Below are 18,146 nucleotides of genomic sequence, written 5' to 3' on the forward strand. Positions count from 1 at the left end.
CACACACTGACTCTCACTGGGGTATGGGTTCCACACACACTGACTCTCACTGGGGAATGGGTCCCACAGACACTGACTCTCACTGGGGAATGGGTCCCACACACACTGACTCTCACTGGGGTACGGGTCCCACAGACACTGACTCTCACTGGGGTACTGGTCCCACAGACACTGACTCTCACTGGGGTACGGGTTCCACAGACACTGACTCACACTGGGGTACGGGTCCCACAGACACTGACTCTCCCTGGGGTACGGGTTCCACACACACTGACTCTCACTGGGGTACGGGTTCCACACACACTGACTCTCACTGGGGTACGGGTCCCACAGACACTGACTCTCACTGGGGTACGGGTTCCACAGACACTGACTCTCACTGGGGTACGGGTTCCACCGACACTGACTCTCACTGGGGTATGGGTCCCACACACACTGACTCTCACTGGGGTACGGGTTCCACACACACTGACTCTCACTGGGGTACGGGTTCCACACACACTGACTCTCACTGGGGTACGGGTTCCACACACACTGACTCACACTGGGGTACGGGTTCCACAGACACTGACTCTCACTGGGGTACGGGTCCCACAGACACTGACTCTCACTGGGGTACGGGTTCCACACACACTGACTCTCACTGGGGTACGGGTTCCACACACACTGACTCTCACTGGGGTATGGGTCCCACAGACACTGACTCTCCCTGGGGTACGGGTTCCACACACACTGACTCTCACTGGGGTACGGGTTCCACAGACACTGACTCACACTGGGGTACGGGTCCCACAGACACTGACCCTCATTGGGGTACGGGTTCCACACACACTGACACTCACTGGAGTACGGGTTCCACAGACACTGACACTCACTGGGGTACGGGTTCCAGAGACACTGACTCTCACTGGGGTACGGGTTCCAGAGACACTGAGGTACGGGTTCCACACACACTGACTCACACTGGGGTACGGGTCCACAGACACTGACCCTCACTGGGGTACGGGTTCCCCACACACTGACTCTCACTGGGGTACGGGTTCCACAGACACTGACTCTCACTGGGGTACTGGTCCTACAGACACTGACCCTCACTGGGGTACGGGTTCCACACACACTGACCCTCACTGGGGTACGGGTTCCACACACACTGACACTCACTGGAGGACGGGTTCCACAGACACTGACTCTCACTGGGGTACAGGTCCCACACACACTGACTCTCACTGGGTACGGGTTCCACAGACACTGACTCTCACTGGGGTACGGGTCCCACAGACACTGACCCTCACTGGGGTACGGGTTCCCCACACACTGACTCTCACTGGGGTACGGGTCCCACAGACACTGACTCTCACTGGGGTACGGGTTCCACAGACACTGACTCTCACTGGGGTACGGGTCCCACACACACTGACCCTCACTGGGGTACGGGTTCCCCACACACTGACTCTCACTGGGGTACGGGTTCCACACACACTGACTCTCACTGGGGTACGGGTCCCACAGACACTGACTCTCACTGGGGTACGGGTTCCACAGACACTGACTCTCACTGGGGTACGGGTCCCACACACACTGACCCTCACTGGGGTACGGGTTCCCCACACACTGACACTCCCTGGAGTACGGGTTCCACAGAAACTGACCCTCACTGGGGTACGGGTCCCACACACACTGACTCTCACTGGGGTACGGGTCCCACAGACACTGACTCTCACTGGGGTACGGGTTCCACAGACACTGACTCTCACTGGGTACAGTTCCAGACACACTGACTCTCACTGGGGTACGGTTCCACACACACTGACTCTCACTGGGGTACGGGTTCCACACACACTGACTCTCACTGGGGTACGGGTTCCACACACACTGACTCTCACTGAGGTACGGGTTCCACACACACTGACTCACACTCGGGTACGGGTTCCACAGACACTGACTCACACTGGGGTACGGGTTCCACACACACTGACTCTCACTGGGGTACGGGTTCCACAGACACTGGCTCTCACTGGGGTACGGGTCCCACACACACTGACTCTCACTGGGGTACGGGTTCCACAGATACTGACTCTCACCGGGGTACAGGTTCCACACGCACTGACTCTCACTGGTGTACGGGACCCACACACACTGACTCTCACTCGGGTACGGGTTCCACACACACTGACTCTCCCTGGGGTACGGGTTCCACACACACTGACTCACATTGGGGTATGGGTTCCACACACACTGACTCACACTGGGGTACGGGTCCCACAGACACTGACTCTCACTCGGGTACGGGTTCCACACACACTGACTCTCCCTGGGGTATGGGTTCCACAGACACTGACTCTCACTGGGGTACGGGTTCCACACACACTAACTCTCACTGGGGTACGGGTCCCACAGACACTGACTCTCACTGGGGTACGGGTTCCACAGACACTGACTCTCACTGGGGTACGGGTCCCACACACACTGACTCTCACTGGGGTACGGGTTCCACAGAGACTGACTCTCACTGGGGTATGGGTTCCACAGACACTGACTCTCACTGGGGTACGGGTTCCACAGAGACTGACTCTCACTGGGGTACGGGTTCCACACACACTGACTCTCACTGGGGTATGGGTTCCACAGACACTGACTCTCACTGGGGTACGGGTCCCACAGACACTGACTCTCACTGGGGTACGAGTCCCACGGACACTGACTCTCACTGGGGTACGGGTTCAACACACACTGACTCTCACTGGGGTATGGGTCCCACACACACTGACTCTCACTGGGGTACGGGTTCCACACACACTGACTCTCACTGGGGTACGGGTCCCACAGACACTGACTCTCCCTGGGGTACGGGTTCCACACACACTGACTCTCACTGGGGTACGGGTTCCACAGACACTGACTCACACTGGGGTACGGGTCCCACAGACACTGACACTCATTGGGGTACGGGTTCCACACACACTGACACTCACTGTAGTACGGGTTCCACAGACACTGACACTCACTGGGGTACGGGTTCCAGAGACACTGACTCTCACTGGGGTACGGGTTCCAGAGACACTGAGGTACGGGTTCCACACACACTGACTCACACTGGGGTACGGGTCCCACAGACACTGACCCTCACTGGGGTACGGGTTCCCCACACACTGACTCTCACTGGGGTACGGGTTCCACAGACACTGACTCTCACTGGGGTACGGGTCCTACAGACACTGACCCTCACTGGGGTACGGGTTCCACACACACTGACCCTCACTGGGGTACGGGTTCCACACACACTGACACTCACTGGAGGACGGGTTCCACAGACACTGACTCTCACTGGGGTACAGGTCCCACACACACTGACTCTCACTGAGGTACGGGTTCCACAGACACTGACTCTCACTGGGGTACGGGTCCCACAGACACTGACCCTCACTGGGGTACGGGTTCCCCACACACTGACTCTCACTGGGGTACGGGTCCCACAGACACTGACTCTCACTGGGGTACGGGTTCCACAGACACTGACTCTCACTGGGGTACGGGTCCCACACACACTGACCCTCACTGGGGTACGGGTTCCCCACACACTGACTCTCACTGGGGTACGGGTTCCACACACACTGACTCTCACTGGGGTACGGGTCCCACAGACACTGACTCTCACTGGGGTACGGGTTCCACAGACACTGACTCTCACTGGGGTACAGGTCCCACACACACTGACCCTCACTGGGGTACGGGTTCCCCACACACTGACACTCCCTGGAGTACGGGTTCCACAGAAACTGACCCTCACTGGGGTACGGGTCCCACACACACTGACTCTCACTGGGGTACGGGTCCCACAGACACTGACTCTCACTGGGGTACGGGTTCCACAGACACTGACTCTCACTGGGGTACAGTTCCAGACACACTGACTCTCACTGGGGTACGGGTTCCACACACACTGACTCTCACTGGGGTACGGGTTCCACACACACTGACTCTCACTGGGGTACGGGTCCCACAGACACTGACTCTCACTGGGGTACGGGTTCCACACACACTCACTCTCACTGGGGTACGGGTCCCCCACACACTGACTCTCACTGGGGTACGGGTTCCACACACACTGACTCTCACTGGGGTATGGGACCCACAGTCACTGACTCTCACTGGGGTACGGGTTCCACAGACACTGACTCTCACTGGGGTACGGGTCCCACACACACTGACTCTCACTGGGGTACAGTTCCACAGACACTGACTCTCACTGGGGTACGGGTCCCACAGACACTGTCTCTCACTGGGGTACGGGTCCCACAGACACTGAATCTCACTGGGGTACGGGTCCCACAGATACTGACTCTCACTGGGGTACGGGTTCCACACACACTGACTCTCACTGGGGTACAGGTCCCACACACACTGACTCTCACTGGGGTACGGGTTCCACACACACTGACTCTCACTGAGGTACGGGTTCCACACACACTGACTCACACTGGGGTACGGGTTCCACAGACACTGACTCACACTGGGGTACGGGTTCCACACACACTGACTCTCACTGGGGTACGGGTTCCACAGACACTGGCTCTCACTGGGGTACGGGTCCCACACACACTGACTCTCACTGGGGTACGGGTTCCACAGATACTGACTCTCACCGGGGTACAGGTTCCACACGCACTGACTCTCACTGGTGTACGGGACCCACACACACTGACTCTCACTGAGGTACGGGTTCCACACACACTGACTCTCACTCGGGTACGGGTTCCACAGACACTGACTCTCCCTGGGGTACGGGTTCCACACACACTGACTCACATTGGGGTATGGGTTCCACACACACTGACTCACACTGGGGTACGGGTCCCACAGACACTGACTCTCACTCGGGTACGGGTTCCACACACACTGACTCTCCCTGGGGTATGGGTTCCACAGACACTGACTCTCACTGGGGTACGGGTTCCACACACACTAACTCTCACTGGGGTACGGGTCCCACAGACACTGACTCTCACTGGGGTACGGGTTCCACAGACACTGACTCTCACTGGGGTACGGGTCCCACACACACTGACTCTCACTGGGGTACGGGTTCCACAGAGACTGACTCTCACTGGGGTACGGGTTCCACACACACTGACTCTCACTGGGGTACGGGTTCCACAGAGACTGACTCTCACTGGGGTACGGGTTCCACACACACTGACTCTCACTGGGGTATGGGTTCCACAGACACTGACTCTCACTGGGGTACGGGTCCCACAGACACTGACTCTCACTGGGGTACGAGTCCCACGGACACTGACTCTCACTGGGGTACGGGTTCAACACACACTGACTCTCACTGGGGTATGGGTTCCACACACACTGACTCTCACTGGGGTACGGGTTCCACAGACACTGACTCACTGGGGTACGGGTTCCACAGACACTGACTCTCACTGGGGTACGGGTCCCACAGACACTGACTCTCACTGGGGTACGGGTCCCACACACACTGACTCTCACTGGGGTACGGGTCCCACAGACACTGACTCTCACTGGGGTACGGGTTCCACAAACACTGACACTCACTGGAGTACGGGTTCCACACACACTGACTCTCACTGGGGTACGGGTCCCACACACACTGACTCTCACTGGGGAATGGGTCCCACACACACTGACTCTCACTGGGGTACGGGTTCCACACACACTGACTCTCACTGGGGTACGGGTTCCACACACACTGACTCTCACTGGGGTACGGGTCCCACACACACTGACTCTCACTGGGGAATGGGTCCCACACACACTGACTCTCACTGGGGTACGGGTTCCACACACACTGACTCTCACTGGGGTACGGGTTCCACACACACTGACTCTCACTGGGGAATGGGTCCCACAGACACTGACTCTCACTGGGGAATGGGTCCCACACACACTGACTCTCACTGGGGTACGGGTCCCACAGACACTGACTCTCACTGGGGTACTGGTCCCACAGACACTGACTCTCACTGGGGTACGGGTTCCACAGACACTGACTCACACTGGGGTACGGGTCCCACAGACACTGACTCTCCCTGGGGTACGGGTTCCACACACACTGACTCTCACTGGGGTACGGGTTCCACACACACTGACTCTCACTGGGGTACGGGTCCCACAGACACTGACTCTCACTGGGGTACCGGTTCCACAGACACTGACTCTCACTGGGGTACGGGTTCCACAGACACTGACTCTCACTGGGGTATGGGTCCCACACACACTGACTCTCACTGGGGTACGGGTTCCACACACACTGACTCTCACTGGGGTACGGGTCCCACAGACACTGACTCTCCCTGGGGTACGGGTTCCACACACACTGACTCTCACTGGGGTACGGGTTCCACAGACACTGACTCACACTGGGGTACGGGTCCCACAGACACTGACCCTCATTGGGGTACGGGTTCCACACACACTGACACTCACTGGAGTACGGGTTCCACAGACACTGACACTCACTGGGGTACGGGTTCCAGAGACACTGACTCTCACTGGGGTACGGGTTCCAGAGACACTGAGGTACGGGTTCCACACACACTGACTCACACTGGGGTACGGGTCCCACAGACACTGACCCTCACTGGGGTACGGGTTCCCCACACACTGACTCTCACTGGGGTACGGGTTCCACAGACACTGACTCTCACTGGGGTACGGGTCCTACAGACACTGACCCTCACTGGGGTACGGGTTCCACACACACTGACCCTCACTGGGGTACGGGTTCCACACACACTGACTCTCACTGGGGTACGGGTTCCACACACACTGACACTCACTGGAGGACGGGTTCCACAGACGCTGACCCTCACTGGGGTACAGGTCCCACACACACTGACTCTCACTGGGGTACGGGTTCCACAGACACTGACTCTCACTGGGGTACGGGTCCCACAGACACTGACCCTCACTGGGGTACGGGTTCCCCACACACTGACTCTCACTGGGGTACGGGTCCCACAGACACTGACTCTCACTGGGGTACGGGTTCCACAGACACTGACTCTCACTGGGGTACGGGTCCCACACACACTGACCCTCACTGGGGTACGGGTTCCCCACACACTGACACTCCCTGGAGTACGGGTTCCACAGAAACTGACCCTCACTGGGGTACGGGTCCCACACACACTGACTCTCACTGGGGTACGGGTTCCACAGACACTGACTCTCACTGGGGTACGGGTCCCACAGACACTGACCCTCACTGGGGTACGGGTTCCCCACACACTGACTCTCACTGGGGTACGGGTCCCACAGACACTGACTCTCACTGGGGTACGGGTTCCACAGACACTGACTCTCACTGGGGTACGGGTCCCACACACACTGACCCTCACTGGGGTACGGGTTCCCCACACACTGACTCTCACTGGGGTACGGGTTCCACACACACTGACTCTCACTGGGGTACGGGTCCCACAGACACTGACTCTCACTGGGGTACGGGTTCCACAGACACTGACTCTCACTGGGGTACGGGTCCCACACACACTGACCCTCACTGGGGTACGGGTTCCCCACACACTGACACTCCCTGGAGTACGCGTTCCACAGAAACTGACCCTCACTGGGGTACGGGTCCCACACACACTGACTCTCACTGGGGTACGGGTCCCACAGACACTGACTCTCACTGGGGTACGGGTTCCACAGACACTGACTCTCACTGGGGTACAGTTCCAGACACACTGACTCTCACTGGGGTACGGGTTCCACACACACTGACTCTCACTGGGGTACGGGTTCCACACACACTGACTCTCACTGGGGTACGGGTCCCACAGACACTGACTCTCACTGGGGTACGGGTTCCACACACACTCACTCTCACTGGGGTACGGGTCCCCCACACACTGACTCTCACTGGGGTACGGGTTCCACACACACTGACTCTCACTGGGGTATGGGACCCACAGTCACTGACTCTCACTGGGGTACGGGTTCCACAGACACTGACTCTCACTGGGGTACGGGTCCCACACACACTGACTCTCACTGGGGTACAGTTCCACAGACACTGACTCTCACTGGGGTACGGGTCCCACAGACACTGTCTCTCACTGGGGTACGGGTCCCACAGACACTGAATCTCACTGGGGTACGGGTCCCACAGATACTGACTCTCACTGGGGTACGGGTTCCACACACACTGACTCTCACTGGGGTACAGGTCCCACACACACTGACTCTCACTGGGGTACGGGTTCCACACACACTGACTCTCACTGAGGTACGGGTTCCACACACACTGACTCACACTGGGGTACGGGTTCCACAGACACTGACTCACACTGGGGTACGGGTTCCACACACACTGACTCTCACTGGGGTACGGGTTCCACAGACACTGGCTCTCACTGGGGTACGGGTCCCACACACACTGACTCTCACTGGGGTACGGGTTCCACAGATACTGACTCTCACCGGGGTACAGGTTCCACACGCACTGACTCTCACTGGTGTACGGGACCCACACACACTGACTCTCACTGAGGTACGGGTTCCACACACACTGACTCTCACTGGGGTACGGGTTCCACAGACACTGACTCTCCCTGGGGTACGGGTTCCACACACACTGACTCACATTGGGGTATGGGTTCCACACACACTGACTCACACTGGGGTACGGGTCCCACAGACACTGACTCTCACTCGGGTACGGGTTCCACACACACTGACTCTCCCTGGGGTATGGGTTCCACAGACACTGACTCTCACTGGGTTACGGGTTCCACACACACTAACTCTCACTGGGGTACGGGTCCCACAGACACTGACTCTCACTGGGGTACGGGTTCCACAGACACTGACTCTCACTGGGGTACGGGTCCCACACACACTGACTCTCACTGGGGTACGGGTTCCACAGAGACTGACTCTCACTGGGGTACGGGTTCCACAGACACTGACTCTCACTGGGGTACGGGTTCCACAGAGACTGACTCTCACTGGGGTACGGGTTCCACACACACTGACTCTCACTGGGGTATGGGTTCCACAGACACTGACTCTCACTGGGGTACGGGTCCCACAGACACTGACTCTCACTGGGGTACGAGTCCCACGGACACTGACTCTCACTGGGGTACGGGTTCAACACACACTGACTCTCACTGGGGTATGGGTTCCACACACACTGACTCTCACTGGGGTACGGGTTCCACAGACACTGACTCACTGGGGTACGGGTTCCACAGACACTGACTCTCACTGGGGTACGGGTCCCACAGACACTGACTCTCACTGGGGTACGGGTCCCACACACACTGACTCTCACTGGGGTACGGGTCCCACAGACACTGACTCTCACTGGGGTACGGGTTCCACAAACACTGACACTCACTGGAGTACGGGTTCCACACACACTGACTCTCACTGGGGTACGGGTCCCACACACACTGACTCTCACTGGGGAATGGGTCCCACACACACTGACTCTCACTGGGGTACGGGTTCCACACACACTGACTCTCACTGGGGTACGGGTTCCACACACACTGACTCTCACTGGGGTACGGGTCCCACACACACTGACTCTCACTGGGGAATGGGTCCCACACACACTGACTCTCACTGGGGTACGGGTTCCACACACACTGACTCTCACTGGGGAATGGGTCCCACACACACTGACTCTCACTGGGGTACTGGTCCCACAGACACTGACTCTCACTGGGGTACGGGTTCCACAGACACTGACTCACACTGGGGTACGGGTCCCACAGACACTGACTCTCCCTGGGGTACGGGTTCCACACACACTGACTCTCACTGGGGTACGGGTTCCACACACACTGACTCTCACTGGGGTACGGGTCCCACAGACACTGACTCTCACTGGGGTACGGGTTCCACAGACACTGACTCTCACTGGGGTACGGGTTCCACAGACACTGACTCTCACTGGGGTATGGGTCCCACACACACTGACTCTCACTGGGGTACGGGTTCCACACACACTGACTCTCACTGGGGTACGGGTCCCACAGACACTGACTCTCCCTGGGGTACGGGTTCCACACACACTGACTCTCACTGGGGTACGGGTTCCACAGACACTGACTCACACTGGGGTACGGGTCCCACAGACACTGACCCTCATTGGGGTACGGGTTCCACACACACTGACACTCACTGGAGTACGGGTTCCACAGACACTGACACTCACTGGGGTACGGGTTCCAGAGACACTGACTCTCACTGGGGTACGGGTTCCAGAGACACTGAGGTACGGGTTCCACACACACTGACTCACACTGGGGTACGGGTCCCACAGACACTGACCCTCACTGGGGTACGGGTTCCCCACACACTGACTCTCACTGGGGTACGGGTTCCACAGACACTGACTCTCACTGGGGTACGGGTCCTACAGACACTGACCCTCACTGGGGTACGGGTTCCACACACACTGACCCTCACTGGGGTACGGGTTCCACACACACTGACTCTCACTGGGGTACGGGTTCCACACACACTGACACTCACTGGAGGACGGGTTCCACAGACACTGACCCTCACTGGGGTACAGGTCCCACACACACTGACTCTCACTGGGGTACGGGTTCCACAGACACTGACTCTCACTGGGGTACGGGTCCCACAGACACTGACCCTCACTGGGGTACGGGTTCAACACACACTGACTCTCACTGGGGTACGGGTCCCACACACACTGACCCTCACTGGGGTACGGGTTCCCCACACACTGACACTCCCTGGAGTACGGGTTCCACAGAAACTGACCCTCACTGGGGTACGGGTCCCACACACACTGACTCTCACTGGGGTACGGGTCCCACAGACACTGACTCTCACTGGGGTACGGGTTCCACAGACACTGACTCTCACTGGGTTACAGTTCCAGACACACTGACTCTCACTGGGGTACGGGTTCCACACACACTGACTCTCACTGGGGTACGGGTTCCACACACACTGACTCTCACTGGGGTACGGGTCCCACAGACACTGACTCTCACTGGGGTACGGGTTCCACACACACTCACTCTCACTGGGGTACGGGTCCCCCACACACTGACTCTCACTGGGGTACGGGTTCCACACACACTGACTCTCACTGGGGTATGGGACCCACAGTCACTGACTCTCACTGGGGTACGGGTTCCACAGACACTGACTCTCACTGGGGTACGGGTCCCACACACACTGACTCTCACTGGGGTACAGTTCCACAGACACTGACTCTCACTGGGGTACGTGTCCCACAAACACTGTCTCTCACTGGGGTACGGGTCCCACAGACACTGAATCTCACTGGGGTACGGGTCCCACAGATACTGACTCTCACTGGGGTACGGGTTCCACACACACTGACTCTCACTGGGGTACAGGTCCCACACACACTGACTCTCACTGGGGTACGGGTTCCACACACACTGACTCTCACTGAGGTACGGGTTCCACACACACTGACTCACACTGGGGTACGGGTTCCACAGACACTGACTCACACTGGGGTACGGGTTCCACACACACTGACTCTCACTGGGGTACAGGTTCCACAGACACTGGCTCTCACTGGGGTACGGGTCCCACACACACTGACTCTCACTGGGGTACGGGTTCCACAGATACTGACTCTCACCGGGGTACAGGTTCCACACGCACTGACTCTCACTGGTGTACGGGACCCACACACACTGACTCTCACTGAGGTACGGGTTCCACACACACTGACTCTCACTCGGGTACGGGTTCCACAGACACTGACTCTCCCTGGGGTACGGGTTCCACACACACTGACTCACATTGGGGTATGGGTTCCACACACACTGACTCACACTGGGGTACGGGTCCCACAGACACTGACTCTCACTCGGGTACGGGTTCCACACACACTGACTCTCCCTGGGGTATGGGTTCCACAGACACTGACTCTCACTGGGGTACGGGTCCCACACACACTGACTCTCACTGGGGTACGGGTTCCACAGAGACTGACTCTCACTGGGGTACGGGTTCCACAGACACTGACTCTCACTGGGGTACGGGTTCCACAGAGACTGACTCTCACTGGGGTATGGGTTCCACACACACTGACTCTCACTGGGGTATGGGTTCCACAGACACTGACTCTCACTGGGGTACGGGTCCCACAGACACTGACTCTCACTGGGGTACGTGTCCCACGGACACTGACTCTCACTGGGGTACGGGTTCAACACACACTGACTCTCACTGGGGTATGGGTTCCACACACACTGACTCTCACTGGGGTACGGGTTCCACAGACACTGACTCTCACTGGGGTACGGGTTCCACAGACACTGACCCTCACTGGGGTACGGGTTCCACACACACTGACTCTCACTGGGGTACGGGTTCCACAGACACTGACTCTCACTGGGGTACGGGTTCCACAGACACAGACTCTCACTGGGGTACAGTTACACACACACTGACTCTCACTGGGGTACGGGTTCCACACACACTGACTCTCACTGAGGTACGGGTCCCACAGACACTGACTCTCACTGGGGTACGGGTCCCACACACACTGACTCTCACTGGGGCACAGTTCCACAGACACTGACCATCACTGGGGTACGGGTTCCACACACACTGACTCACACTGGGGTACGGGTTCCACACACACTGACTCTCACTGAGGTACGGGTCCCACAGACACTGACTCTCACTAGGGTACGGGTTCCACACACACTAACTCTCACTGGGGTATGGGTTCCACAGACACTGACGCTCACTCGGGTACGGGTTCCACAGTCACTGACTCTCACTGGGGTACGGGTCAAACAGACACTGACTCTCACTGGGGTACGGGTTCCACACACACTGACTCTCACTAGGGTACGGGTCCCACACACACTGACTCTCACTGGGGTACGGGTTCCACAGACACTGACGCTCACTAGGGTACGGGTTCCACAGTCACTGACTCTCACTGGGGTACGGGTCAAACAGACACTGACTCTCACTGGGGTACGGGTTCCACACACACTGACTCTCACTAGGGTACGGGTCCCACACACACTGACTCTCACTGGGGTACGGGTTCCACACACACTGACTCTCACTGGGGTACGGGTCCCACAGACACTGACTCTCCCTGGGGTACGGGTTCCACACACACTGACTCTCACTGGGGTACGGGTTCCACAGACACTGACTCTCCCTGGGGTACGGGTTCCACACACACTGACTCTCACTTGGGTACGGGTTCCACAGACACTGACTCTCACTGGGGTACGGGTCCCACAGACACTGACTCTCACTGGGGTATGGGTTCCACACACACTGACTCTCACTGGGGTACGGGTTCCACACACACTGACTCTCACTTGGGTACGGGTTCCACAGACACTGACTCTCACTGGGGTACGGGTTCCACAGACACTGACTCTCACTAAGGTACGGGTTCCACACACACTGACTCTCACTGGGGTACGGGTCCCACAGACACTGACTCTCCCTGGGGTACGGGTTCCACACACACTGACTCTCACTGGGGTACGGGTCCCACAGACACTGACTCTCACTGGGGTACGGGTTCCACAGACACTGACTCTCCCTGGGGTACGGGTCCCACAGACACTGACTCTCACTGGGGTATGGGTTCCACACACACTGACTCTCACTGCGGTACGGGTCCCACAGACACTGACTCTCACTTGGGTACGGGTTCCACAGACACTGACTCTCACTGGGGTACGGGTTCCACAGACACTGACTCTCACTGGGGTACGGGTTCCACACACACTGACTCTCACTGGGGTACGGGTTCCACAGACACTGACTCTCACTTGGGTACGGGTCCCACAGACACTGACTCTCACTGGGGTACGGGTTCCACACACACTGACTCTCACTGGGGTATGGGTTCCACAGATACTGACTCTCACCGGGGTACAGGTTCCACACGCACTGACTCTCACTGGTGTACGGGACCCACACACACTGACTCTCACTGAGGTACGGGTTCCACACACACTGACTCTCACTGGGGTACGGGTTCCACAGACACTGACTCTCACTGGGGTACGGGTTCCACAGACACTGACTCTCACTGGGGTACGGGTTCCACACACACTGACTCTCACTGGGGTACGGGTTCCACAGACACTGACTCTCCCTGGGGTACGGGTCCCACAGACACTGACTCTCACTGGGGTATGGGTTCCACACACACTGACTCTCACTGCGGTACGGGTCCCACAGTCACTTACTCTCACTGGGGTACGGGTTCCACAGACACTGACTCTCACTGGGGTACGGGTTCCACAGACACTGACTCTCACCGGGGTACGGGTTCCACACACACTGACTCTCACTGGGGTACGGGTTCCACAGATACTGACTCTCACCGGGGTACAGGTTCCACACGCACTTACTCTCACTGGGGTACGGGTTCCACACACAATTTTTTTTTTTACAATTTAAATCGCTTTATTGGCATGATAAGTTACATCTTATGTTGCCAAAGCATCAAAATACATTTATGGTTTAGCACATAAACGCAGTTCTATTCATACAGTGTATAAACAGGTATATCCCTGAGTGTATAAATATACATTCGCATTGTTTATATATATTTTTTTCTTAGTTTACTGGTTGTCCCTCTGTTCATGGCAAGCTGTAACATAGTGCGCCGCCAGTGTTATACAGCTTCTCTCCTCTCCCAGTAGGAATGGGAGTTTTTGGTTGTCATTCAGATTTCTGAAATCAGGGCATATTTGTGAGAATTTTTGGTAGAAATTCTCCCTGATGCCCTGATATTTTCCACAAGCTGTGAGGAAGTGCATCTCTGTCTCCACCACTCCCTGACACACACACTGACTCTCACTTGGGTACGGGTTCCACACACACTGACTCTCACTCGGGTACGGGTTCCACAGACACTGACTCTCCCTGGGGTACGGGTTCCACACACACTGCCTCACATTGGGGTATGGGTTCCACACACACTGACTCACACTGGGGTACGGGTCCCACAGACACTGACTCTCACTAGGGTACGGGTTCCACACACACTGACTCTCCCTGGGGTACGGGTTCCACAGACACTGACTCTCACTGGGGTACGGGTTCCACAGACACTGACTCTCACTGGGGTACGGGTTCCACAGAGACTGACTCTCACTGGGGTACGGGTTCCACAGACACTGACTCTCACTGGGGTACGGGTTCCACAGAGACTGACTCTCACTGGGGTACGGGTTCCACACACACTGACTCTCACTGAGGTACAGGTTCCACACACACTGACTCACACTGGGGTACGGGTTCCACAGACACTGACTCTCACTGGGGTACGGGTCCCACAGACACTGACTCTCACTGGGGTACGGGTTCCACAGACACTGACTCTCACTGGGGTACGGGTTCCACACACACTGACTCTCACTGGGGTACGGGTTCCACAGACATTGGCTCTCACTGGGGTACGGGTCCCACACACACTGACTCTCACTGGGGTACGGGTTCCACAGATACTGACTCTCACCGGGGTACAGGTTCCACACGCACTGACTCTCACTGGTGTACGGGACCCACACACACTGACTCTCACTGAGGTACGGGTTCCACACACACTGACTCTCACTCGGGTACGGGTTCCACAGACACTGACTCTCCCTGGGGTACGGGTTCCACACACACTGACTCACATTGGGGTACGGGTTCCACACACACTGACTCACACTGGGGTACGGGTCCCACAGACACTGACTCTCACTAGGGTACGGGTTCCACACACACTGACTCTCCCTGGGGTATGGGTTCCACAGAAACTGACTCTCACAGGGGTACGGGTTCCACACACACTAACTCTCACTGGGGTACGGGTCCCACAGACACTGACTCTCACTGGGGTACGGGTTCCACAGAGACTGACTCTCACTGGGGTACGGGTTCCACAGACACTGACTCTCACTGGGGTACGGGTTCCACAGAGACTGACTCTCACTGGGGTACGGGTTCCACTCACACTGACTCTCACTGGGGTATGGGTTCCACAGACACTGACTCTCACTGGGGTACGGGTCCCACAGACACTGACTCTCACTGGGGTACGTGTCCCACGGACACTGACTCTCACTGGGGTACGGGTTCCACACACACTGACTCTCACTGGGGTATGGGTTCCACACACACTGACTCTCACTGGGGTACGGGTTCCACAGACACTGACTCTCACTGGGGTACGGGTTCCACAGACACTGACCCTCACTGGGGTACGGGTTCCACACACACTGACTCTCACTGGGGTACGGGTTCCACAGACACAGACTCTCACTGGGGTACGGGTTCCACAGACACTGACTCTCACTGGGGTACAGTTACACACACACTGACTCTCACTGGGGTACGGGTTCCACAGACACTGACTCTCACTGAGGTACGGGTCCCACAGACACTGACTCTCACTGGGGCACAGTTCCACAGACACTGACTCTCACTGGGGTACGGGTTCCACACACACTGACTCACACTGGGGTACGGGTCCCACAGACACTGACTCTCACTAGGGTACGGGTTCCACACACACTAACTCTCACTGGGGTACGGGTTCCACAGACACTGACGCTCACTAGGGTACGGGTTCCACAGTCACTGACTCTCACTGGGGTACAGGTCCCACAGACACTGACTCTCACTGTGGTACGGGTTCCACACACACTGACTCTCACTGGGGTACGGGTCCCACACACACTGACTCTCACTGGGGTACGGGTTCCACACACACTGACTCTCACTGGGGTACGGGTTCCACAGACACTGACTCTCACTGGGGTACGGGTTCCACAGACACTGACTCACACTGGGGTACGGGTCCCACAGACACTGACTCTCACGAGGGTACGGGTTCCACACACACTGACTCTCCCTGGGGTATGGGTTCCACAGACACTGACTCTCACTGGGGTACGGGTTCCACACACACTAACTCTCACTGGGGTACGGGTCCCACAGACACTGACTCTCAGTGGGGTACGGGTTCCACAGACACTGACTCTCACTGGGGTACGGGTCCCACACACACTGACTCTCACTGGGGTACGGGTTCCACAGAGAATGACTCTCACTGGGGTACGGGTTCCACAGACACTGACTCTCACTGGGGTACGGGTTCCACAGAGACTGACTCTCACTGGGGTACGGGTTCCACACACACTGACTCTTACTGGGGTATGGGTTCCACAGACACTGACTCTCACTGGGGTACGGGTCCCACAGACACTGACTCTCACTGGGGTACGTGTCCCACGGACACTGACTCTCACTGGGGTACGGGTTCCACACACACTGACTCTCACTGGGGTATGGGTTCCACACACACTGACTCTCACTGGGGTACGGGTTCCACAGACACTGACTCTCACTGGGGTACGGGTTCCACAGACACTGACCCTCACTGGGGTACAGGTTCCACACGCACTGACTCTCACTGGTGTACGGGACCCACAGACACTGACTCTCACTGAGGTACGGGTTCCACACACACTGACTCTCACTCGGGTACGGGTTCCACAGACACTGACTCTCCCTGGGGTACGGGTTCCACACACACTGACTCACATTGGGGTACGGGTTCCACACACACTGACTCACACTGGGGTACGGGTTCCACAGACACTGACTCTCACTGGGGTACGGGTTCCACAGACACTGACTCTCACTGGGGTACGGGTTCCACACACACTGACTCTCACTGGGGTACGGGTCCCACAGACACTGACTCTCCCTGGGGTACGGGTTCCACACAGACTGACTCTCACTGGGGTACGGGTCCCACAGACACTGACTCTCACTGGGGTACGGGTCCCACAGACACTGACTCTCACTGGGGTACGGGTTCCACAGACACTGACTCTCCCTGGGGTACGGGTCCCACAGACACTGACTCTCACTGGGGTATGGGTTCCACACACACTGACTCTCACTGCGGTACGGGTCCCACAGTCATTGGCTCTCACTGGGGTACAGGTCCCACACACACTGACTCTCACTGGGGTACGGGTTCCACAGATACTGACTCTCACCGGGGTACAGGTTCCACACGCACTGACTCTCACTGGTGTACGGGACCCACACACACTGACTCTCACTGAGGTACGGTTTCCACACAC

The 18,146-nt window shown here is 57.6% G+C and overlaps 2 protein-coding genes across 3 annotated transcripts in view; one reads left to right on the forward strand and one right to left on the reverse strand.

Annotated features, from left to right (window-relative positions):
- LOC147086635 (forkhead box protein P2-like) overlaps positions 1-18,146 on the reverse strand; it is a 427,219-nt gene that overhangs the window by 229,682 nt on the left and 179,391 nt on the right. The window lies entirely within an intron of this gene.
- Positions 1-18,146, forward strand: part of LOC147086636 (properdin-like) — a 184,552-nt gene that overhangs the window by 144,811 nt on the left and 21,595 nt on the right. The gene's annotated exons all lie outside the window — the stretch shown is intronic.

This window comes from Somniosus microcephalus, unplaced genomic scaffold (assembly GCF_052327205.1).
Source record: "Somniosus microcephalus isolate GS21.2 unplaced genomic scaffold, FLI_Smic_1.0 unresolved_chr7, whole genome shotgun sequence".
NCBI lineage: Eukaryota > Metazoa > Chordata > Chondrichthyes > Squaliformes > Somniosidae > Somniosus > Somniosus microcephalus.